This window comes from Lagenorhynchus albirostris, chromosome 2 (genome assembly GCF_949774975.1).
Source record: "Lagenorhynchus albirostris chromosome 2, mLagAlb1.1, whole genome shotgun sequence".
Classification (NCBI taxonomy): domain Eukaryota; kingdom Metazoa; phylum Chordata; class Mammalia; order Artiodactyla; family Delphinidae; genus Lagenorhynchus; species Lagenorhynchus albirostris.
The window spans coordinates 112806266-112832623 of NC_083096.1; the positions used below are offsets into that span (position 1 = coordinate 112806266).

The window sequence follows — 26358 nt, forward strand, 5'->3', positions numbered from 1 at the left end:
CCTTCGTTACTCTGAAAAAGCCTCAGTTGCCTAAAATGTCTATCAGCTTTGGCTCACATGGCATAATATGATATGACATGATATGGTATGATAATCATACAGCAGAATATGATTAAGTTTGGGAGGAGCTATGATTCACTCCAGAATTAGTGTCTTAACGTTCAAAATGACAAAGGGGCTGACATCAGCCCAGCACCTAATTCAGAATCTAAACTGATTAGAAACAGATAACCGTTATCATTTACATACATCAATCACTTCATAGGAAAAAGAAGTTGCACTCTATATTTTCTCAATGATTTGAGTATTCTTTTGGTCATATCCTCTCCACAGAAGGTCCCAACCACTTGGCAGAGAACTCTTTAAATTAATAATAAATCTGTATTATAAAATTAATAATAAAATAAAAACTAATGTGTTGATGAATTTTATTCTGTTTTCAGCCCAGTATGAACAATAGCACCCCCTTCTTGGCTACTTTCAGACAATCTCTTTCTGAAGTTCCAAATGATAATGTTATTAATATTATTAGTAATATTGCTATTTCTGATCTATCACTTCATAAAGTTTTCAACCCAAACCACTCTGAAACCAGCATAATTTGATGATTCTAACTCCTGGCATTTCACTGAACACAAGTCAGAGCACGGCGTGGCATGGCAAGAACACTCGAGAATGCTCCAGCTATGGATATGCAACACGTGGTTTCAGCAACTCTGAGGTAGAAGGGGCAGAGGCCCTGGAAGGACACACCAGAGTGATCCTCAGACATGGCAGTCAAACCTTCTGGGGCCTTAGGGTGTCTCCACGCATGATGTTGGGGCAAATTGATCCAGTGAGTTATGCCAGAACGTAAGCACATGAAAAAAAGAATAGCCTGTAAGTCCTGTCATCATGAAAAACCCACTCACAAAAGATAAACATTCAAGCTGCCTGTAATCCCATCTCACAAGAGATGAGCTAAGGGCAAAAGCTCTCCATATCCCTTTCCCCGTAGAAAAATGTCATTAATCCCTCCATTAATGACTTCAATAAAAGGATGTCAAAGGAGCAATTCAATAAGACTCAACCGGCATTAATTTGAGATCTACTTAAGAGGGGTAAAAATAAAGTGGCTGCACAGAATTATCAGAAAACTGGAAAGTATGTTAGTACCAGAGCAAAGCTCTGAACCATCTCAAAGATGAATAACAAATTTGCTGAAAGAAAAAGGGAAAAGCAACCAAACTTCTATCTCCTGAAAACCTTATATTTTGAGATCTTCAGTTATGCTGCATGATGAAGCTTTATTTTCCTAGTTAACACTCCCTGCAGCAAACCAGAGATGACAATGTATTGCTTGTTCCCTAGAGGAAGAAGCCAGCCAGACATTACGGGAAACAAGAATTGGGAGGATTTTGCCCTTTCTGAGCTAGTTTTCTTTGTTTGCTTTTTGGTGTTTTGTTTTAGGGTGTTGCTATATAGTAAAGGTCCTGCTGTGAGGTGAAATGCAAAATGTTTTAATCAGGCACATGGGATTTGCTTTACTCCTGTATGGTAAGATGCAGACACAGAAATGGTTGTCATGAAGGAGCTTTGCGCTCACTGATCCCTAGAGAGAGAAGGCACAGCACGTGCCACAGGGCCACACAGGGAATAAAAGGGAGCGGGTAAAATGCAGGCAAGAACCTTTATTGTGGTTTCTGAGGGAAGGAACAGGTGAGGCGGGCTGAGCAGGTTTGGGATAGGCTAGTTTCAAGAATTTCAGCAGGCTGTGGGGGACAGGGGCTGGTTGTCTGGTCCCTGGCCCTGGGATGATAGGGCAGGGTAATAGTGGCCCTGAGTGTGAGAGCCCATTAGAGGAAGGGGTTAGGGGTGTGGGCTCTGGATGGGTTAGTTTGCATGTGAAAGACACGCTGGCTGGTGAGTTGCTTGCTAGCTCTAGAAATTAACTATCTCTGGGAGGGGTAGTCCCTCTGGTTCAGCAAGACCTCAGATGTCAAACATCAAAATACAGAAACTAGAAAACATGGTTATTACACAGAAATATGTCATACTTCATAACTGAAAAAATCATAAAAGTACATAAAAATACGGCCAAACTTCATATTGAAAAAAAACAAAACCCTGAAAAACATTGAAGTTCTCAGTATGTAAAAGCCATAGTTTCATTTTATTTGCAAATTTACATTTTTTAGTACCATTTGGAGTAGTTCCAGTATAAGTATAAATATTGTAAAACTTTTAATTTATACTTTTCTTATGTCATTTGTTACATTCATAGATTTATACAAATGGCATGACATCTGGCTGGCTAAAAGCAACTTGTTTAAAAACTAACTACTATGTACCTTTTAGAAAATACTATATGAACAGAAAATGACATTTTCCCTACCAAATTGTTTAGCCTTGCCCCCCAAAGAGCTCAAAAATATGGTGCAAGTAAAAGAATATTATGACTGTTCATTAAAAAAAATCGTATTTCCGGATCTTCAAGGTGACCAGTCAAACATGGCTCAGTGATAATTGTCAGTCTGTCAGGATTAATACAATCCACTCATACAATCAGGTGTGTCTAGGGATAATGGATCAGCCTTCTTTGCTGCGTCCTCTTCTTCTCAACCTCTTTAAGTTTGGAATGTCTTAGGGCTCAGTCCTTGGGCCTTTTCTGTTTCAATGAATATCCCCTCTCACAGTACCCTCAGCTAGACTTATGGCTTTAAATCTCATCTATATATTTTGAACTCCCAATTTTACTTCTCAAGCCCAGATATATTTCCCCAGTTCCAAACTCAGACATCCAACTTTCTACTTGACTTCTCCACTTCAGATGTTTGATAAACAAATCAAGCTTAATGTGTCTAAAATGGAACTCCTGGGCTTCCCTGGTGGCGCAGTGGTTGAGAGTCCGCCTGCCGATGCAGGGGACACGGGTTCGTGCCCCGGTCCGGGAAGATCCCACATGCCGCGGAGCGGCTGGGCCCGTGAGCCATGGCCGCTGAGCCTGTGCGTCCGGAGCCTGTGCTCCGCACGGGAGAGGCCACAACAGCGAGAGGCCCGCATACAGAAAAAAAATAAAATAAAAAAAAATAAAAATAATAAAAAAAATAAAATGGAACTCCTTGTTGCCACGCCCCAAACCCTGCCCACACCATCACCAGACCTTCTACTTCAGTACACTTCTGCAGATCACTTGACGCATCTCCATCCTATATATCAGATTAGTCAGGACTCCCCTCTTTCTCTCACATCCCACATCCAATCCTTAAGCAAATCCTTCAGGACAGCCCTGTCCAGCTTTCACTGCTCCTTTTTTCTGGTTGCAAGTTTGGGAGCCTGAAGGTTGTGTTAAATCTCAAATAGTTAAATGTTGTTTTAGTCAGAGTTCATAATCTCTTTAGCAATATAATTTCTTCAAAAATTTAGAAGGCACTTGGTCTATTTTTCTGCTGAAATTCCTCATTGATTTTTGTACGTTCTCCAACTTTTACATTTGATCCTTTAGTATATTAAGCATAATTATTCTAAAGATTCTGTCTGATAGTTGCAACATCTGGGTCATCTCTGAGTCTATTTTTGTTGATTGTTTTATCTCCTCTCAGTGGGTTGTTTTTTCTTGCTTGTTTGTCTTATAATTTTGTATTGACTGCTGAATATCATGTGTAGGACAGTAGAGACTAAGGTAAATAGTATTTAGTCCTGGATATGGGAATACCTTTTCTTCTGTCAGACCATTAGTGTGGGGTTGAGTCAACATAGTCAGGAATTGAATTGGGCTTAGGTATTGTTTTGCTTTTGTTGTCTTCTGTGCACCACAGCCTTCAGATTCTTTTAGCAGTTGGGCTACTACTCTCTTGTGCTTGCAATGAGAGATTGAGTGCTGGAGGGTTTCTCTTGATGTTTCTGCTCCTCCCTCACCTGTCAGTCTCTGCCTACATTCCAACAACTCTCTGTTGTCCTGTTCCAGCCTTATTCTTTGGCAAGCCCTGTGCAGCTGGGCCTTGGAAGTGAAGCTTTCTCTCTCTTTCTCTTTTTTTTACCTTTGGATGCTTTTTTTATTTTACATTTCATATATTATCCAGTTTCACATTCTCACAGGATCAGCAGTTACAACAGCTTCCTCCTTTCCCAAGTCTGAAAATAGCAAGAAAGCCACAGCTGCGGCCAAAGGCAAAGCACCGATGTGCTCATGAAACAAAAAATTGTGTACTTTTTCCTTCTTTTTCTTTCTTTTTTTTTTTTTTTGCAGTACACGGGCCTCTCAATGTTGTGGCCTCTTCCGTTGTGGAGCACAGGCTCCGGACGCACAGGCTCAGCGGCCACGGCTCACGGGCCCAGCCGCTCCGTGGCATGTGGGAACTTCCCAGACCGGGGCACGAACCCGTGTCCCCTGCATCGGCAGGCGGACTCTCAACCACTGCGCCACCAGGGAAGCCCCATTATTTTTCTTAAAATAAAGGTTGACACTAAGGCTCACTGCTGGAGAACGGAAACCCTTTTCTTCTTCACACCTCAAACACAATGTTAAACTTATGTGGGGGAATTCCCTGGTGGTCCAGTGGTTGGGACTCTGCTTTCACTGCTGAGGGCCCAGGCTGGGGAACTAAGATCCCTCAAGCCACATGGTGTGGCAAATAAAAAAAAAAAAAAAAGAAAGAAAGAAAAACCAAAACCAAACCAAACCAAACCAAACCAACAAAAAAAACACCAAAACTTTATCTGAAAAACCTATCTGACAGGCAAAAAGGTCTCCTCAATAATTGCACACACTTGAAAAACTCTTTATGATTCACAAATATTTCATTATACAGGGTACAAAAATACTTTCGCTTTTTGGTTGGTTTTGAATTGTGGAAAGAATGAGGAGCCATGGCACGGGTGGGGTGCCCTGGGAAGAGGTAAGCAAAATAGGCAGAGAGGGCTTCCCTGGTGGCGCAGTGGTTGAGAGTCCGCCTGCCGATGCAGGGGGCACGGGTTCGTGCCCCGGTCTGGGAAGATCCCATATGCCGTGCAGTGGCTGCGTCCGTGAGCCATGGCCGCTGAGCCTGCACATCCGGAGCCTGTGCTCCACAACGGGAGAGGCCACAACAGTGAGAGGCCCGCGTACTGCAAAGAAAAAAGAAAAAAAAAAAAAGGGCAGAGAAAGAATTTCCTTAAAGGGTGTTGGCCTGTCTGAGGAGAAGGACGTGGAGGACCCTGATTTGAAATGACAAAGAAAACACTCTCTCTGTGTTGGGTGGTCCTTCCTGTTCAGCCTGGGAGTGTGTGTGGTAATGGGGAGTGCTGGTCCCTGGGGAAAAACAGGCTGCAGCGCTTGGCCCTCACTGAAGCAGGATAGGTACAGGGGAGAGGTACAGGGAGGGACCAGGAATGATGAACTATTCGTGGCCAGGACCTGTTGCTATGGCGACACAATGTGAGAACAAACTGTACACTCACATATACACAAGTTTGTGTCTTAATTCATGTCAGAAAACATGGAAAATGAAAGGCCTTGTTTCTCTGAGTTGGAGCTACAGAAGCAAGTTTGGAGTGGAGGTCGGGTCTTGCTCAGTCCCAGAGAGGCCTCTCAGCTGGATCTGGGTGGCCCAGCAAGAAGGCCCCTGAATCCTGCCATGAGGCCTTGGAGAGGGGATTTAGGGAAGGGCAGGGCTGAGGAAGAGGAGAAAAAGGAAACAGGAAGCAGTCCACTGAGTCAGGCTTAAAATTCACAGTCTTTGGAGGGAAGTGGCAGCTCTGCACAGGCCACTTGGGGGCAGGGGGCGCTCAGGGAAACTTCCTCCCCAGTGGGGCAGGGGCTTCAAGCCGTGGTGACAAGACTGAAGATCTAACAGAACTGGCCATATTTCCATCCTTTCTGGGTGGTGTCTGAGGAAGGGGGCCAACGTAGCAGAACAGGCAGGACGGCGGCAGCAGTGGCAGCTGGGCAGGTGAGAGCAGCAGGTGAGATGGCTGGGGTCAGCTCTGTGGGGTACAGAGGGTAGGAGACCCAGGCCTCTGGGGATGTGGGGATCAGAGTGGTCCCCATCAGGTCATAGAGGCCCTTGCGATAAAGTGTACTCCTAGGGCGGGGTGGGCATTGGTGGGATTTGGTATAACCATTAGCTTGTTCTTGGCCCTCTCGGTTTGGCTTTGGCAAACTCTACCCTCAAGATCTGCAGATTCTTGGGATCTAAGTGAATACATTTCCATGCATTCTTGGCCACTTCTGCTCCTGCCCAGCTGTCAAAGATCACAAAACAAAGCCTCTCTCTATGTGAGCTTGATCAGGGACGCTTCATACTCCTTGGATGTTACAAGGGGACGCAGAGGGCAAGCAGGGCTTCCGGCTTCGGCGAGGAGGTGGGAAGGGGCGCGGTGAGCCGTGGGCTCCGGGGGTGAAGCATTGGGGCCATGAGCGGGGCAGCCTCTGTTTGGGGCTGGGATCACCTCAACTTTGCCTGATGTGGGAGATGGGGAGGCGTGCGGGGGCGGCACTGGGAACCTGAGCCGACTGGAGCTTTCTCACTGTGTCTACACATCCTGTCGATGGCAGCCAGACTCTGTCTTGTATCTGGGATTGGTCTTGTGCAGGAGTTTCTTGCCTCTCCCTCGCTGGTGACAGCACTCTGATAAGATCAAGATCCAGGATGGTTTCTTGCCTCTCTTCCAGAGCAGGTGGCTTTTTGCTTCTACTTCCTCCTTAGATGCAAGGCGTCTTTGCCTCTACCCTGTAAGCAAGAGGGTTTGCTGCCCTTCCTTGCAGAGATTAAGGCCTTTGCTTCGTAGGGGAGAAGAAAATAAGGGAGAAAGTAAGGCCTTGTGCCCATCCCCAAATAGCCGTCCATTACTTCTTCATACCTGCATTAGCGAGGTGGTTCTCTCAAATCTCCTGCCCAGTCCCCAGTCTCTTTGTGAGTACCCTGTGGAAGCCTGTGGGCAAAAGCTTGCAGTGAGTGCAATCTCCCCTTGTTTCTAGGAGGTTCAGCTATCCCAAACTGATGCATCAGCCCACATGTGTCTTTAATATATATTTTTAAAATTTTAGCTATTTTTTCCCAACCCATTTATTTGTATGGCTGCCACCAGCTTTCCCCCTACTCTGCCACAGGTTGAAAGGCTCACATGTTCCATCTGTCCTGGAAGGATTTTGTCCCTTATTAGAATTCAGGTTATGCAGTTGCCTTGTGATCTCAGCTCTCTGAAATGCTCAAGGAAAGTTTTTGCTTTTGTGGGTTAACTACCTTTCACACCCCCCCTCATGTTTAGGTTTAATGCGATAATCTTTACAAGTTTGTACATCCTAGGTGGGAGCTGAAATTTTGTGTTCTTCAGTTTTAAGTAATAGAAATTAATTCTAGCTAATTAAAGCAGAAAAGACATCTTATTACATTGATACCAGGTAATTAACAAAATCTACAGGTAAGGTAAAGAACAAAGCTCAAATTAGACAAGAACCAGGGGGATTCTAAGGGTCCAGTCAACAAGGACCACTTAGCTCTCTTGTCAGGGTACCTTTACAGGAAGGAACAAATTCCAGCAGTCCTAGGTTCTCAAGATTTGGCCTTGGGAAAATTTCTAATTGGTCAGTTTGGCCCTCATGCTTTCCTCTTAGTTTTAAGAAGAAACAGTGGTTATACAAATGGAAGATAGGAATGTACCAAAATAGGTGTTATATCACTGGAATAGGGTGAGTGGACTCTGGATAGGGAAGAAAAACAATTTCCTACTATGCCTATAGGGGTTCCTGATTTACTGATTTCGATCTGTTATAAAGATTTCATTCATTTGTTTGTTCAACAAATATTTACCAAATATTTATTATATGCAAGGCAATGTTCTTGTTAGAATTATGTGCAAATGAGCCCAAAATAGGGAACATTTAATTAATTAAATTATTAATTTTGTGATATATATGAATGTTTTTGCTTGCTTCCGTGTTCTCAGTTTTATTCTTGAATATTTAGATAATAATGAGTATGTAAAATTTGAATCTTTTGTTTTGGAAGTGAGTTACAGGGGAAGAGTAAACAATAGTAATAGGGAATGTATTTTTACTCACTGAAAATGTGAAACCATCATTCAGATTGTTGCATGATACTTTAAGAGATAGAATAGACTTTAGAAGAGAAATGCTCTGTCTAGTATCAAAAATACTTAAAAAAATCTTTGTATAATTAGATGAATTTCAATAATTATTCTCTATATCCTGAAAATATTATGAAAACTAGTAACTTAAGGCAAAAGGGCAAGGTCAGAGGCAGTACAGAAGTACATCTGATAGAATTATTTATAGTGAGTGAGATTTTCATTCCTTGTACTTCTAAGGAAATTATTCTTCTTGGAATCTGAGAATGGGCCAAATGGTTTGCAAGTTTAATTTTTTCTTATTTGCCTGGCAAATGGAATGGCTTTTCCTAAGGAATTGGTCTGATGATAAAATGTGCTAAGTCTGGGATACTTGGGCCCACAAATGGGATAAAATATATTAGCTTCTCTTCCTCAATGAGGCAGTAGAATGGGACAGGAGCTCAGGAATCAGAACGAGCTAGATTTAGACAAACCTGGATTTAAGTCGCACTTTGGCAATTTCTAGCTTTGTAACACTCCAGAAGTTATTTAATTCCTTTACATTTTCAGTTTCTTTATCTATAAGATGGGACTAACATGGTCTTTTCATGAGTTTAAATGAAGATTAAATGAAGTATTTAGTATAGTGTATTTTACTTACCGAAAACTCAATAAAAAAGTACTATTATTATTATTATTATTTTTTTTTTGTGGTACGCGGGCCTCTCAGTGTTGTGGCCTCTCCCGTTGTGGAGCACAGGCTCCGGACGCGCAGCTCAGTGGCCATGGCTCAGGGGCCTAGCCGCTCTGCGGCATGTGGGATCTTCCCAGAACCCATGTCCCTGCATTGGCAGGCGGACTCTCAACCACTGCGCCACCAGGGAAGCCCAAAAAGTACTATTATTATTAGCTCTCTTACCATAATAATCTACCAAGCTTGTATGTTCTCTGGATGATTTATGTTGAGTTATTTATAATTTATTCTGGAAATGAACTTGATACACTGAAATCCTGTTATTAACACATGGATTTACTATAATTATCAACCAGAAATATTACAGTCTCACTTTTAAATAACCAGATGTGCAAATTACAATTATAAGAAGAAAGGTGTCTGTCACTGGGAGCAGCAAACAGAAAACCTTAAGCTACATCCTCGACAGAGTGAAGAAGTGGGGTTGCATTGGATGGGAAGGGCCAAGTTCCTTCTTCAAAACATATCACTGTTGTGTGGGAAACATGCACAAGACTGAAGATCACTCACTGCTTGAAGGGCTGACAAGCTTGTAGTCTCTCAAATCCAATTATAAAATCATAGAGCCATTAATCAGTGGGACAAATATTTGAGGGTTTTTATATTTTGTCTGCTTTATTGTGATTTACTTTGAATCATTCCTTCCTTAAATGAAAGGGGACTGACATCATGGGTTAAAAACTAGACAAACTAGGCTTTAGTCAGACCCATTTTTAATTTCTTATGTGACTCTGGCAAGTGCTCATGTGACTCAATTTCCTTCTCTGTCAAGCGTTGGTTATAAAATTGTGTTTCCTCCAACTTCAGCAGCTGTGGGTAAAAAAGAGAGACACAATAACTACAACAATTAGTATTCCTGTTTTCTTTCCCCATGTTTCCTAGGATTTCCCCACATCTTTGTGTGAGGTACCTTGAGTTTTACTCAGAGTGTTCCTGTTATTTCAGGGAGAAAAATGGGACTGGTGAAGAGTTGCCTGAGAACTTAAGATGCCCAGTTATCTTAGAGCACTTGTCATTTCCTTTCCCTCTGCTTGAGTTTCCAGGAAATCACAGTCTGTTGCTGCCTGTGATGCAGCTTCTCCCCAGTTTGCTGGTATTGCTGATGCCTGTGTGTGATAAGTGACTGTCCTCAAAGTGGCCACAGCTGATATTAGGATAACAAATAAGCAGTAACAACACCAAAATTAAACAAAAACTCCCACCCATTTTTTTCATGGAGGTCCCAATTATTCCTGTTTTATGTCTTCAGTGTCTTATTGAGTTTTCAGTAAAACAGTTTTTCTTGAGCCCTCATTTTCCTAGGACTTGAACCTGAGAACTAGGCTAGAACTCAATGTGAGCAAAAGATACCTAGCTGCACTCAAATTCTGCCACTGAGCACAGAGGCATAATTATTGAAACAAGCTTGCGAACCTGACTTTTTTTTCCCAGAAGACTCCTCAGGCTCTCATTGAAATATGTTCTTGGCAGACATTAGTCTTGTAGACAAGCCCTAACTGAACTTCAAAGCATGGACTGCCTGAGCTCAGCCAAGAACCCTAGTTTCATTGTCATTTATGTGTCCTTTCCATAACATGAAATAGGTGTTAGAACATGTAATAACAACTAACACAGTTTGGCTCTACACAGATGGAGTTTGCAAAATGGATACATGACTCAGACCAGATGCCCACTTCTCCTGTCCAAACATCTCAGCACCACATAAGAACTCCAGAATCAGGATTCTGTTCCAGAGAAAAAAAGACAGCATCTTGAATTGACTGAGATTAAATCTTTATTACCTGATGGAGTGAGAAACTTAAGTAAAAGTTAATGTGAGTTACAGAAAAGCACAGTTAGATTTCTGCACCCAACATAGGAGTATCTGAATACATAAGGCAAATGCTAACAGCCATAAAAGGGGAAATCAACAGTAACATAATCAGAGTAGGGGACTTTATCACCCCACTTTCACCAATGGACAGATCATCCAAAATGAAAATAAATAAGGAAACACAAGCTTTAAATGACACATTAGACAAGATGGACTTAATTGATATTTATAAGACATTCTATTCAAAAACAACAAAATACACTTTCTTCTCAAGTGCACATGGAACATTCTCCAGGATAGATCAAATCTTGGGTCACAAATCAAGCCTTGGTAAATTTAAGAAAATTGAAATCACATCAAGTATCTTTCCGACCACAACACTATGAGACTAGATATCAATTACAGGAAAACAACTGTAAAAAGTACAAACACATGGAGGCTAAACAATACACTACTAAATAACCAAGAGATCACTAAAGAAATCAAGAGGAAATCAAAAAATACCTAGAAACAAATGACAATGAAAACATGACGACCCAAAACCTATGGGATGCAGCAAAAGTGGTTCTAAGAGGGAGGTTTATAGCAATACAATCCTACCTCAAGAAGCAAGAAACATCTCAAATAAAATATCTAACCTTACATCTAAAGCAATTAGAGAAAGAAGAACAAAAGAAAGCCCAAAGTTAGCATAAGGAAAGAAATCATAAAGATCTGATAAGAAATAAATGAAAAATAAATGAAACAATAGCAAAGATCACTAAAACTAAAAGCTGGTTCTTTGAGAAGATAAACAAAATTGATAAACCATTAGCCAGACTCAACAAGAAAAAAAGGGAGAAGACTCAAATCAGCAGAATTAGAAATGAAAAAGAAGTAACAACTGACACTGCAGACATACAAAGGATCATGAGAGGTTACTACAAGCAACTTTATGCCAATAAAATGGACAACCTGGAAGAAATGGACAAATTCTTACAAAAGCACAACCTTCCAAGACTGAACCAGGAAGAAATAGAAAATATGAACTGACCAATCACAAGCACTGAAATGAAACTGTGATTAAAAATTTTCCAACAAACGAAAGCCCCAGACCACATGGCTTCACAGGCGAATTCTGTCAAACAATTAGAGAAGAGCTAACACCTATCCTTCTCAAACTCTTCCAAAAGATAGCAGAGGGAGGAACATTCCCAAACTCATTCTACGAGGCCACCATCACCCTGATACCCAAACCAGACAAAAATGTCACAAAAAAAGAAAACTACATGCCAGTATCACTGACGAACATAGATGCAAATATCCTCAGCAAAATACTAGCAAACAGAATCCAACAGCACACTAAAAGGATCATACACCACGATCAAGTGAGATTTATCCTAGGAATTCAAGAATTCTTCAATGTACGCAAATCAATCAATGTGATACATCATATTAACAAACTGAATGAGAAAAACCATATGCTCATCTCAATAGATGCAGAAAAAGCTTTTGACAAAATTCAACACCAATTTATGATAAAAATTCTCCAGAAAGTGGGCATAGAGGGAACCTACCTCAACCTAATAAAGGCCATATATGACAAACCCACAGCCAACATCATTCTCAATGGTGAAAAACTGAAACCATTTCCTCTAAGATCAGGAACAAGACAAGGTTGCCCACTCTCACCACTACTATTCAACATAGTTTTGGAAGTTTTAGCCATGGCAATCAGAGAAGAAAAAGAAATAAAAGGAATCCAAATCAGAAAAGAAGTAAAACTGTCACTGTTTGCAGATGACCTGATACTTTTCATAGAGAATCCTAAAGATGCTACTGGAAAACTACTAGAGCTAATCAATGAATTTGGTAGAGTAGCAGGATACAAAGTTAATGTACAGAAATATCTTGCATTCCTATACACTAATGATGAAAAATCTGAGAGAGAAATTATGGAAACACTCTCATTTACCATTGCAACAAAAAGAATAAAATACCTAGGAATAAACCTCCCTAGGGAGACAAAAGACCTGTATGCAGAAAACTATAGGACACTGATAAAAGAAATTAAAAATATACCAACAGTTGGAGCGATATACCATGTTCGTGGATCGGAAGAATCAATATTGTGAAAATGGCTATACTACTGCAAGCAATCTACAGATTCAATGCAATCCCTATCAAATTACCAATGGCATTTTTTACAGAACTAGAACAAAAAATCTTAAAATTTGTATGGAAACAAAAAAGACCCCGAATAGCCAAAGCAGTCTTGAGGGAAAGAAATGGAGCTGGAGGAATCAGACTGTCAAACTTTGGAGTAACTACAAAGCTACAGTAATCAAGACTGTATGGTACTAGGACAAAAAACAGAAATACAGATCAATGGAACAGGATAGAAAGCCCAGAGATAAACCCACACACCTATGGTCAACTAATCTATGACAAAGGAGGCAAGGACATACAATGGAGAATAGACAGTCTCTTCAGTAAGTGGTGCTGGGAAAACTGGACAGCTACATGTAAAAGAATGAAATTAGAACACTTCCTAACACCATACACAAAAATAAACTCAAAATGGATTAGAGACCTAAATGTAAGGCCTGACACTATAAAACTCTTAGAGGAAAACATAGGAAGAACATTCTTTGACCTAAATCACAGCAAGATCTTTTTTGACCCACCTCCTAGAGTAATGGAAATAAAAGCAAAAATAAACAAATGGGACCTAATGAAACTTAAAAGCGTTTGCACAGCAAAGGAAACCATAAACAAGATGAAAAGACAACCCTCAGAATGGGAGAAAATATTTGCAAATGAAGAAACTGACAAAGGATTAATCCCCAGAATATACAAGCAGCTCATGCAGCTCAATATCAAAAAAACAAACAACCCAATCCAAAATGGGCAGAAGACCTAAATAGACATTTCTCCAAAGAAGATATACAGATTGCCAACAAACACATGAAAGGATGCTCAACATCACTAATCATTAGAGATATGCAAATCAAAACCACAGTGAGGTATCACCTCACACTGGTCAGAATGGCCATCATAAAAAATCTACAAACAGGGCTTCCCTGGTGGCGCAGTGGTTGAGAGTCCGCCTGCCGATGCAGGGGACACGGGTTCGTGCCCCGGTCCAGGAAGATCCCACATGCCGCAGAGCGGCTGGGCCCGTGAGCCATGGCCGCTGAGCCTGCGTGTCCGGAGCCTGTGCTCCGCAATGGAAGAGGCCACAACAGTGAGAGATCCACATACCGCCAAAAAAAAAAAAATCTACAAACAATAAATGCTGGAAAGGGTGTGGAATAAAGGGAACCCTCTTGCACTGTTGGTGGGAATGTAAATTGATACAACCACTATGGAGAACAGTATGGAGGTTCCTTAAAAAACTACAAATAGAAGTACCATATGACCCAGCAATCCCACTACTGGCCATATACCCTGAGAAAACCATAATTCAAAAAGAGACTTGTACCACAATGTTCATTACAGCACTATTTACAATAGCCAGGACATGAAAGCAACCTAAGTGTCCATTGACAAATGAGTGGATAAAGAAGATGTGGCACATATAAACAATGGAATATTACTCAGCCATAAAGAGAAAATAAATTGAGTTATTTGTAGTGAGGTTGATGGACCTAGAGTCTATCATACAGAGTGAAGTAAGTCAGAAAGAGAAAAACAAATACCGCATGCTAACAAATATATATGGAATCTACAAAAAAAATTGGTTCTGATGAACCTATGGGCAGGACAAGAATAAAGACACAGATGTGGAGAATGCACTTGAGGATATGGGGAGGGGGAAGGGTAAGCTGGGATGAAGTGGGAGAGTAGCATTGACATATATACACTGCCAAATGTAAAATAGATAGCTAGTGGGAAGCAGCTGCATAGCACAGGGGGATCCTCTTGGTGCTTTGTGACCACCTACAGGGGTGGGATAGGGAGGGTGGGAGGGAGACGCAAGAGGGAGGAGATATGGGGATATATGTATATGTATAGCTGATTCACTTTGTTATACAGCAGCAATTAACACACCATTGTAAAGCAATTATACTCCAAAAAAGATGTTAAAAAAACCCCCAAAAACAGGCTTAAGGGAGATTCTGGTGGTATGTTGACATGAACTCAGCTCCTCTTTCCTTCGCCCTCAGCTCTAAGCTATCTGCCTTTCAAGAGCCTAATGGCTGCTGGCTTCCATGGGAAGCTAGGGAGATGTTAGGTCTCAGGCTCTGTTGAGGTTCTAGCAGAGGGAAATTAGTCTGATGCTTTTTCCTTTATGGGAAGGGTAACGTCCTCAGTGGATGTTCGGAAATGCTGGGAGGTCAGAGATCTGTAACTCTCCAGACAGAAGACAATGTTGGCCCAGATCTTCTTACCTTCACACGGCCAAACCAAAGCTGTGCAGAAACACTGGATCTCCCTGTTCCTCAGGCTGTGGGAGATCTGAAAGCAGGGAGGGGGTTTCCTTCAAGACCAGTAGCAGGGTCTGGCAGGCTCCTGTAGTTAGAGATAGCTTCATCTTTCAAGGTCTGTGAGATTCTTTTCATTTAGCATCTGAGCTCCAATGAGTTGACATAGAAAAATAACCCACACAGTAACTGAGAGAAAAGCAGTCATTAGAACAGACACACCACTGATAGAGTGCTGTTGAAGGAGATGGTGACATTTTGAATTAAGATTCAAGACTAGAATAAAAAAATTCTTCCTATAATTGAAAATGTGGCTTCCAAAATAAAAAAAAATCAGGAAAAGAACTGTGGGAGAGGACAGTCTCTATTGAAACTGAATCAGTGGTCTGAAACCTCAAGTGCTAAGAAATATCTCAAAGCATAAGGCAAAGCGAAGTGAACCTCAAAAGGAAATGGAAGTCAGGTCCAAGGGACCTAACACCTATGGAATTTCAAAGGGAGAAGAAAGAACAATTGGAGATAAGGCAATAAGTAAAAATAATCAGTATAAAAATTTCCCTATTTTAAGACCTAAGTCTGCTAAAATCCCTGAATGCCAAGGATACAGGGGAAATTCTCACATGTTTCCAAGCACTTATGAAAAAATTATCTAAAAAAAACCCATCAGACTTCTTATTTGCAACAATGGAGCTAGAAACAAGAATGTACGAGTATCTGTAGATTTCTCTCAGAATAGGACCACAACCAAAGAATTCAATACCTGGACAAGTATGAAAGAAAGGTATTTGAAGATATACAAGAAAGAGTTTACTACTTATGCACCTCATCAGAGGCAAATCTACAAGAAAAGGCTTTAACCAAATAAGACACAGGCCAGAATAGAAATTTCAAGATGGAAAAAGATAAAGACAGAAATAGAACTGGAGCGTAGGAGAGAAAGAATGTTGAAAGAGAAAGAATGTTGAAAGAGGTAGAAAGTGAAAGTATTCTAAACCTTATTGAAATGGAAAAGGAGGAAAATAGAATCTTGGTAAGGAAAGTAATTAATATCTTGCTCTCATATAATAGCCCAGTAATACTATCTGATTATGCGAACAAGAGAAGGGGAGATAACCATTTATGAAAAACAAATTAAAAGATGCTATAACTTGCAAATAAACAAGGGGAAAGAGGAATGAATAAAACTTGATCAGACAAGCAAGCATAAAAAAGGTAAAGGTTTCCCCTTATCCCACTTATCATAATGTGGTGTGATAAGTAAGTAAAAAATAATATGGAAAGAGCAATGTGATACATATCAAGCATTATATAAAATGTGATAGACTCAAATTCTATTATTACAAAAGTCTGTTACAGTTTTTTAAAAAAGAGCAGAATTTTGCTCTTTGCAAAATACATACTTAAAATACAGTAATAAAAGGGATTTGAAAATAAAAGAACCATAAAAACCAAAACCAAACAAAACATTGGAAATGCATAGAAAGACATCAAGAGAGGAAATATTAATGGCAGACAAAGTGGAATAGAAGGATAAAAGCACCGAATAGGATAAGGACAGACATTATAAATTGATTAAATGCACTGTTTTTAGCAAATAAAATAAGAAACTAAATATACAAACAAAACTTTTAGGATTACAAGGGGACATTTTATTTCTATGAAAAAAAATAATGAAAGAACATGATAAAAATACAATTGTACTGAATTTTTCAGTATATTTCCAAGAATTCGAATAATTTAATAGACTCCCCCCACAAAAGCTATAGAGAGGATATAGAGGAAACAAATAATGCAATTTATAAACTTGATTTAACATATTAATATAGAACATTTTATTTCTTGAATAGGATATATAAAAACATGTTCCCACAGAATATTTCCAAAAATCAATCATGTGCTAGGCAAAAAGAAAACCTTAACAAATTCAAAGTAGAGAGCTTACACATTATGTTCTCTCATTACAGTCCAATAAAGTTAACTGGAAGTTGAGAAACACACAATGAGATAAACCTGGTATGAAAGAGAAAATTAAAGAATTGTTTTAGTCTCTCTGGGCTGTTATAACAAAATATCACAGATTGAGTAGTTTATAAACAACAAAAATTTATTTCTCACAGTTCTGGAAGCTGGAAGTCTAATATCACTTCTGGTGAGGGTTTTATTCCTGGTTCATAGCAGGCACTTTCTCACTGTGTCCTCACATGGTGGAAGGGACTAAGGATCTTTCTAGGACTCTTTTTATAAAGGCACTAATCTCATTCATGAGGGATTCACCCTCATAACTTTAGCACATCCCAAAGGCTCCACCTCCTAATACCATTATCTTTGGGGATTAAAATTTTAACATATGAATTTGGGAGGGGACATAAATGTTCATACCACAGAAGCAATGGAAAAACAAACAATTTGTACTAAAATAATGGGGAACAGCAAAGGTGAACTTAGAGGAAAATGTGTTGCCCTTAAGTATGGAAGCAGAAATGTAAAAATAAAAGGATTAAGTACTTATCTTAATGAATCCAGATAAGAACATCAATAAAAGCAAAACAAAAGAAACTTTGAAGAGAGAATTAATATTGATAAAAGCTGAAATTATTAAAATAGATGAAATAGCAGAAAAGAATAATAAATTCAAAGATTGATTCTTTAAAAAGACCAATAAAATAGATAAATACAATGTGAGCCTGATAAGAAAAGAGAATGCAATAAAAATTAGACAAGATTAATAATGTGAAAGTAGAAAGAACTTAAAAGAATTCCAAGTAAATACAGTGACTCTAAAGCAGTATTAAAAGAACAAGAACCTAGAAGAAATGAATACTTTCCTAGGAAAATATACATGATCACAAATGAGATAGAGGTGAAAACTTGAATAGACCAATTATTACAGAAAAGATTGGAAAAGTGATAAACGATCTCCTATCAAAAAAGGCAGCAGGCAGATGGATTCACAGGTGAATTTTTAATCTAACCATTAAAGAATAGATAATTCCAATATTATTTAAACTATTGTGGATCTTAGAAAAGGATTGAAAGTTCTCCAGTTAGTTTTATGTCTCATAAATACTGGAGTACCTCCAATACTGATGCCAAAGAAGGAATGCAACAACAACAAAAGTGCAGGCCATTTCACCTATGACTATAAATGCCAAATGTTTAAATAATATATTAGAGAACATAATAGAGGAGTGAATCAAGTGAGTGATACACTATGACAAAACAGTCTTTTATTAGAGAAATGAAAGGGCAGTTCAATTCCATGAAGTCTACCTACATATTGATTACATTAAAAATTAAAGGGAAAAATCCCAACCATTATCAATAGGTGGTGAAAAGGCATCAGACAAAGGTCAAGCAACCAATGCCAAGGGAAACTTGAAGCAAAATAGGAATAGAAGGAAATTACTTATAATAAAGAGAAGCCCACAAATAAACATTATCTTAAATGGCAAAAAATATATCTTTCACTTAAAATCAGGAATCAGACAGACATCACTGTAATCACTTGTATTGGTGATCCTAGCAAATGTAAGTAAAATAACTAGTATAAATAATGGAAAAGGAGATAAAGTTCCTGATGATGATGACTGTTTATTTAGAAAACCCAAAAGACTCTCATGAAAAAGCAAGTTAGAAGAGAAGCTGGTGTGTTGAATACAAAATAAATTACAGAAGTAACCAGTCTAGCTCTGTTCATGCAAAAGCACCTAAAAAAAGAAATGGGAAGAATATTTTACTCAAAGGACAAATGCTAGAAAATAATTTGGTGTAAGTTTAGTAGGTGCAGAACATATATGAACAAAACTACGAAAATATTCTTGGGAAATGCATGACAAAATATAAGCAAATGGAAAAGTCCATTATCATCTTGGATGGAATGACTTATTGTTACAGATATGTCAATTCTCCAAAAATTAATGCATAAATTTACACTGTGCTAATTGGACTCTTTTTTCTTGCACGAAAAATACCATATAATAATTGAAAAGAGTCTTAAGTTCCAGATATCTACATATAATAGTAATTGTGAGTGAGTATAATAATCTTTAACTTAAGGCTTTTTGAAGAATTTTCAGAATGATCAAAACAATACTGAAAAAGACTCTAAACAATTTAATAAATACACTTCAGTACAAGAAATGTGAAATTATATATAGTAGGTTTTAAATACTAGTCTCCCATTTCCTTCTCAATAATTGGTAGGGTTAAGGGGCGAGTCTAGGAGACTGGATGTTTTTGTGAGCCCCAGGCTGTTCTTGTTTGTATGGACTGGTCAAACTTGGTTGTGCATTAGAATCACCTATGGTGCTTCATAAAAGTAGAGATTCTAGGGTCTCACCCAGGAGTTCCTGCAATCAGAATCTGTAGCAAAAGTGTAGAAATCACTGGCTAAGTCTATACTGCAATGGTCACTTCTTGTTTCAGGGTTTCTATTCCGAGCACGGAAACCTAACGGTTACCCAATGTTCCACTGAAACAGTCCATAGAAAAGGGTACAGTGTTTCCACTGGGAGGACTCTCATTTAAATCCTCTTTGTGAGAAATGATTCATTTCCTTTTAAGTATGAGAGTTGAAAATCGATTACAAAAAAAGAAAATAGATTTCCCATGGTAGACAAACATACGATGTGAAACTTGCTTTCTGTGTAGCAGGAGGCAGTAAAAGTATGTAGACAGTAACGTCATGTATTGGTTTGAGTTTGAAACCTGGCTTTGCTTTTTTCCAGCTGTGTTACCTTTGACAAATTAACCTTTAAGTATCTTCATCTAAAAAATGAGGATGAAAATAGTGCTTCATAGGATAATAGTACTTACTTTAAAAATAATAATGATTTAAAAAGTGTTAGCTAAAAGCAAATAAACAGAAATAATGATCTCAGGGGACCTGTAGGGTGGCCGCGGCTGTGGGGACTTGAAGTGGCATCTCCGTTCCCCGACCAGGGATTGAACCTGGATGGCGGCACTGCTTTGGGTCTCGGCCCCTTTGGGAAAGAATTTCAACAAAGAGATGGAAAATAGCCAAGCAGGTAAAGTGCTTATTAAGAGAGGAATACGTGCGGATAGACACATGGGTGGGCTCAGTAAGAGTTGTACCTTTGGGAAGTTTAGATCATTTGTAAGGGGGCAGTCTTCCGGGTCTTTGTTTTCCTCTGGCCAATTGTCTTGCTTTGACCCTGTACCTGATTTGCCTCAGGGTCCTCCCTATGTGCACGTGCGTCCTTTAGCCAAGATGGATTTCAACTTGAGGGTCTCTGGGAAGTTAGCAAAGCTTATTGTGGTCTGGTGCCCCCTCTCCTGAGGAAACTTTCTGTGCATGTGTAATTTGGGGCGTCTCCCTGACCCCAACAATGAGAAAGATGTGACTTCCTTATCTTTTATCCAAGCAGGGCTTAGCCCCTCTCTGCCTCTGCCATTACTGTTATCTTAAAGTGTTCACAGGAGACAAAGTCCAGCTATTCATCCTATTCCTGTTGTTATTTCTATCTGAAGTATAAATAGGAGGCTAGTTGTAAATTCTACAACTGGAACCCATTTATCTCCTGCCTCAATTACGCTAGTAAATACTGTCCTCAGCAAGAGTAGCTTGGAAGGTTAATGTCACCATACAACTTAGTATGGGGCCAACACATAGTAGGTACTTAATATTCTTGAATCAAGTTTCAACATGGTGTGGCTCACACTGTACTTTTATCAAAGGCATTAAGTATTTTCTTTCTCTCTAGCTCTCTTTTTATTAATATAATTTTAAGTGTAATATCATTTGAACATCCCCAGGTGATTCTGGTTTGTGAATACAAATGAATTCACCTTAATATCACTACCTAAATAAGTTTTATCAATCACCTCCCTCTACCCGGGCTCCACCACTTAGGACTGGAAATCTTCAGTTGTTTCTCTCAGATGCTCAGGAAGAATTCCACTCCTGTTCTACTGGTCTGTGCTCCTCATCAAGTTATCTTGACCCTGGATTGGGCACTAGTGTCCTTTATGAGAATATGCCTTCTCTGGGTAGAGCCCTTCCTTACTGGTGACAAGGTACACAGAGGTCTGTGGCAGATTGGGTTGAGAGAATGACCCTCTCTCCAGTTCTGTGCTATACTTTGTCACCAGAGCCCAAAGTAATACTTCTTAAATCTGAAATCCCACAGTCATTTGCAAAAATGATTCCTCAGTCTCTGGCCCTAAGTTATTTCCCCAAAGGGCTTAAAACCCTTCAAAGACTCTGTGGGAGAGCAGGGAATGCAGGCACAACATCAGTCCCTTTATTCCTTTCGACAGTTTCCCAAGGCCTCTGGCACAAAATTTCTCCATCCTTCTTTATTCAGAAACACATGGTCCAAGATCATCAATGTATACGAACAGATGGCTGGAGCTGTCGCCAAGTCCATCAGGTTTATAGATGATAAGGTTCTAAATCCCAGTTTGGTCTCAGGTGGCCCACCAAAGACCTTATGCTCCTTGCTTATATCTCTGTCAACCAGACAGAGAATTCTAATTGAAAAGGCATCTTGTCTACCTCAGTTCTGTTCCTTTGTTGTCTCCTTTGAAAGTGAAACATCTGTGCGTGGAGAGAAGAATCACACATTTCCGAGGCAGAGGCCATCCTGGCCCTGAGTCACAGCTGCCTGGCTTCACTGAGGATCTAGTGCCCTGGCTTCTCAGCAACGTGGAGCTCAGGGCATTTCTGTTGTGCTGGTACTGATGTACGAACATCTATAACAAAAGTTAACATCATAACAATGGCACAACATAAGGTTAACAATTTAATTTCTTAATTTTCAGAAAGCTTCTTTAGGGTGATATGAAAGTTGTTAATGCCCTGTTAACTTCTTTAAATTCTAGTAAGGTATATAAGGAGGTATATAATGACATTAGGCTCATTAAAAAACTCTTTCTCCTACCTGGGATTGGAAGAATAATAGCGTAAAGTGTAATAGAGTAACAATTGTTCAAGTGTTGTGTAAAATGCCATATAGTGATTAACAAAAAAATAGTGAAGAATTCCTCCTCACCTTCACATGACTTTAATCATGCATTTTTGAAATAGATGTTTTCAGTCTAGTTCTGGATGAAGTCCAGCTTCTTCTTTCTGATCCTTATTCCTAATCTCAGGGTGACGTCCAATTTAGATACTGAAGTGTTCCTTTCTCCACTATGAAACCTAGTTTTCACAAGGGAAGGATAAACAAACTCATGTTCAAGTGCCAATCATGGGTGTGATAAGGCTTAGCCTGTGTTTCCCAGAGGCATTCTAGTGGAAAGGCATTAGTCAAAAACTCCAGGTTGCAATGCCTGGTCTGCCACTCATTCTATGATATGTGAACCCAGCACAACAAATTCTGAGGCCAGTTTCTCTTTTTTAAAAATAGCAGCTATATGGGGACTTCCCTGGCAGTCCAGTGGTTAAGACCTCATGCTTCCACTGCAGGGGCCACAGGTTGATCCCTGGTTGGGAAACTAAAATCCCTCATGCCCCGTGTTTGGTCCATAGCTGGTACTCAATTTACGTTAAAAAGTCTTGTTAATTTACTCAAAAGAGAACAAAGCCTTAATCCAGAGAAAACGGCTTTTAACTGTGGAATTTCATATTGAGAAGAATCTGGTGGGCCTTTTTTTGGTCTCCCTTAAATCATATTTTATAGGTAGTTGCCAACTCTGTTCTTTTTTTTTTCTTTCTATAAGGAGAACAATACACTTGTCTCCATCTCCACCATGGTCTGACAGGAACTTGTTTCAGCCTGGTTGTGTCAGGGGCAGGGACCACAAAAGTGCTTTCACTAAAGTCTAAGGGATGTCACGTGTGGGGCGTCTCTTTCCAGTTACATAAAGTTCACTTCATATGAAGACACGATTCCCTCCCCATTCCCAAGACACTGATCTGTAAAATGGTGCACAATGACCCTCAAATAGTTGTGCATTTCTTTAATCATCTTGTATAGATCTATATGTTAAAGCGGTTTCCTAAATCTACATTTTCCATCTGCTGTGGTTCAACCTTTGCGGAGGAAAGGAAAACGGATATCAGACTGTCGCTCACTTCTCCGTAACTACAAAGCACCTACAGGATGGGGGCACCACTTGATTTTATTTTCTAACTTTCAAGCTGGCTTTGGATAAATACCCTTTTATTTTTTGCTCCACAGAGATGCTTGGATAAAAGATCTGAAGAGTCCCTTCAAGGGCTCCAGACGGCCCGCTCTGTTTGGTGGTAATACATCAGTGGTGAGCTCTGCAGCAGGACTGGCGCCCCGGGGGCCCGCGCTGGAGCAGCAGGGGCACGAAGGCAGGGCTCCGGGCCAGCGCCCCTTCACATCTCCTTAGGAGGGGACACCGCCCAGGCGCCCGCGTTGCTAGGTCTTCTGTTTGCCGGCTTCTAAAAGAACCCAGAGCGGGACCAAAGCAAACCGGGAGGGGGGCCGGAAAAGCTAAAGCACCTTCTCAGTCGTCAGTAAGGAAAAGCGGACGCTCCTCGGTTGGCCCTTCCCGCCCGTAGCCATCCCGGAGAGGGGCGGGGTGCTGAGGAGCCCCCGCGTCCTTGGTTCCTCCCAACCGTCGCCGGCCCCGGCGCCCTCGCTCCCGCTCCGCCGCGCACGTCGCGCACCCCCGGTCGCCGCCCGCGAATGGTCTGGCCCGTCGGTAGCCACCACCCCTTTGGCAACGACCCCTGTTCCAGCTGCTCCGGGTCGAGCGCCGGCGCCCAGAGCTGTGGCTGCCGCGGGCGGTGGGTGGGTGGGTGGGCGGAGGGGAGCAGACGACATTCAGCGCGGGCTGCCAGGCCCGGGGCAGCTGCGGTGGGAAGCCGAGGCGCGCGGGAGCCGTGGAGGGACCGTCCGCAGCCCGGAGGCGAGGACCCGGGCTGGGTTTTCCTTACCCCGGTGAGTACCTGCTGCCCCGATCCTCCCTGACCCCCTTTCCCTGTCCCCACGCCCCCGAGGTGTCGGCCCCCGCCCGGACGGTCACTGCTCCGGGGACACTGGCCCCCGCGGGAGCAGCGGCACGGGGAGCTGCTGCTGTTGGTGCTAATGATTCAGCACCATTCGCGCCCTGAGAGATTTGGGCAGAATGGGGGAGGGTGGGGGGGGGCGAGGTCAGTTGCTGCTCTCTCCTCAGCTTCTGGGTTCCAGATGAACGACCCCGGCGGGCGAGGTCGGGTGGGGGGAGCTAGGAGGCTCCCTGCTGGCTTGTTCTGTGATTCTGTCCTTTTCCCACATCACAGTACAGACCTCCGTGAGTGTGCGGTGCAGTATTCAGTGTGTCTTTTTCGCACAGGCGAGTGAAGTCTAGGGCCCTTTTCTACACCTGTCATTTTTTCTACTTCTTCCTCGGTTGGATGCCCAATTCGTGCCATCATTCGTGCAACTTGACATCGCGTTGCATCCCCCGCTAACGTGTGAGAAAGATGCTGTATCCAAGCTGTCTTGTATTCAGAGTGGGTTTGATTGGTCTTGACATAGTAGGAAAAGATTTAAGGGAGGTAGGAAATAATACTTTCAGAGCCTAGGCACTTTATGTATACATATATATATATATATATATAAATAAATAATTTCATTAAATCATGACAACAACTCAGAACCAAATGTACAAAGTGAAGAGCGGGGAAGTTAAATTAAGTGCTCAAGGTCACAGCATAGGTATTTGGATATGAGATGCCCTGATCCCAAAGCCCACGAACCTTCCACTGTATTAAGGAGTTGTGTATCCAAGTGTGTCCAAGTTATATGTACAAGTATATGATTTATTACATATTAAACATAGTATTAATTTTCATAGAAGTAATCTCAAACAACAGCAACAACCTGTAAACTTCCTGTGTATGGAATTATCATTCTTTTAGTGTAAAAGTAGGAGCATTCTTTGAACTATATGAAAAAATATACTATTTTCTTAGAAAGCATATGCCAAAATGTAGTATCTTGACCACACTGCATAGGAGAGCTAGGTCATAACAGGAGCGGTTCAACACTTTTTTGGCAGTGATAGATGGTGAATGCTTTGTGCTTTGGCATAGCAGGTGATAGCTCCATTTTACAGACGAAGGAACTGAAATACAGAGAAGGTTCAAGATTACACAGCTAGCTAGTGGTGGAATCTGGACAAGCATTGACTCTTACACAAAACATGTGTTGTAGCAAAGTGTAGCTCTGTATAGTGGGAGACTGTATTGATTTGTTTTTACCCTGCCCTTCAGAGTCAACAGTTATATTGACCTTGTATGCTCTTTCTATAAAAATAATGGATGCTAGGTTTTTCTTTGTTCCTTGCTTGGCCATTTGATTTGCTTTCATTTACGATTTATGTATTTTCTCTTAAGATATGCAACTCTTGTTGATGTTTCAGGAAGCAGGTTGCTATAGTACAAATGCTCATTATCTCCAAGTACTGGACTAGTATATGAGGGCAGATAGGATCATAGTCATCTTCGTCCATCATTTCTAAAGTATTTAACCATTTGCATTGGAGAATTCTTTTTTGAGTTGATGAGGATATTGATAGACTAAAGGGATAAAATGGAGGCACAAATTTACATTTGTTGTTCAGACAAGGCTGTTAAGAGAAGTAGGGTCTTGAGATGAGTCTTAAGTTTGATTTCTAGGAGGCCATTTCTTTTTGTTCTTTATATGGCTATAGACCATACCCTGACCTCAGTGAGGCCTCTTGTGGTCCAATCTGTTTAATCCCAAAGGAGACAGCAGAATTGGTATAAATGAATAAGCAAAAATACAATCCCACTGCTATTTAAAAAAAAAGGAAAGTGCATGTTCTAGCGTTGGAGGGTCAGTAGGAGCATTTTAAAACAGATGCAATACACTTTATTTAGATAACATCACTGAGTATGAATATAATACCAACTTGTCTTTGGAACTGTATTCTCTCTCTCTCTTCCCTTTGTGTGTGTGTGTGTTTGTCAAATGACTACTATCTGCAGACCATCTAAATTCTAAAAGTCTAGCTGGGGAAACTAAAAGTCTAGCTGGGAAAATATTTACCTACATATGAGCGATTAACCAAATAGGTAGAATTGGCTTAATACCGGAAAAATGTAGTGCAGACTTAAGTGCCATATGAACACCTTAAGAAGAAGGAGAAATAGTAATGGCTAGGGCCATAAGAGGATCAGGAAAGTCTTCATGGATGGAAGTGTATTAAATCACTCTCTGAGAGATGGGAAGGCTTTTAGTAGGAAAGAGAAAGCCAGATGAAGAAGTTCAGCAGAGAAGTGGTCATGTACTGTTTGGATGCATGATGACAAATTATGAGGAACCTTGCGTATCAGGCAGTGAAATCTGCTCCTTATTGGGTAATCATAGGGAACTAGTGTAGGTGACTGAGCAAGCCAAGTTTCTCTTTGGCTT

At 40.7% G+C, this 26358-nt stretch overlaps 1 long non-coding RNA gene and 1 pseudogene across 1 annotated transcript; both read right to left on the reverse strand.

Annotated features, from left to right (window-relative positions):
• Positions 1-5806: 5806 nt before the first annotated feature.
• LOC132515518 (RNA-binding protein with multiple splicing 2-like) lies at positions 5807-7221 on the reverse strand (annotated as a pseudogene).
• Positions 7222-9523: 2302 nt separating this feature from the next.
• Positions 9524-23353, reverse strand: LOC132516106 (uncharacterized). Its single transcript, XR_009539258.1, has 3 exons — positions 23124-23353; positions 21519-21715; positions 9524-9592 (listed from the first exon to the last, which is right to left on the reverse strand). It is a non-coding gene; the product is annotated as an uncharacterized LOC132516106 (long non-coding RNA).
• Between the last annotated feature and the right edge of the window lie 3005 nt (positions 23354-26358).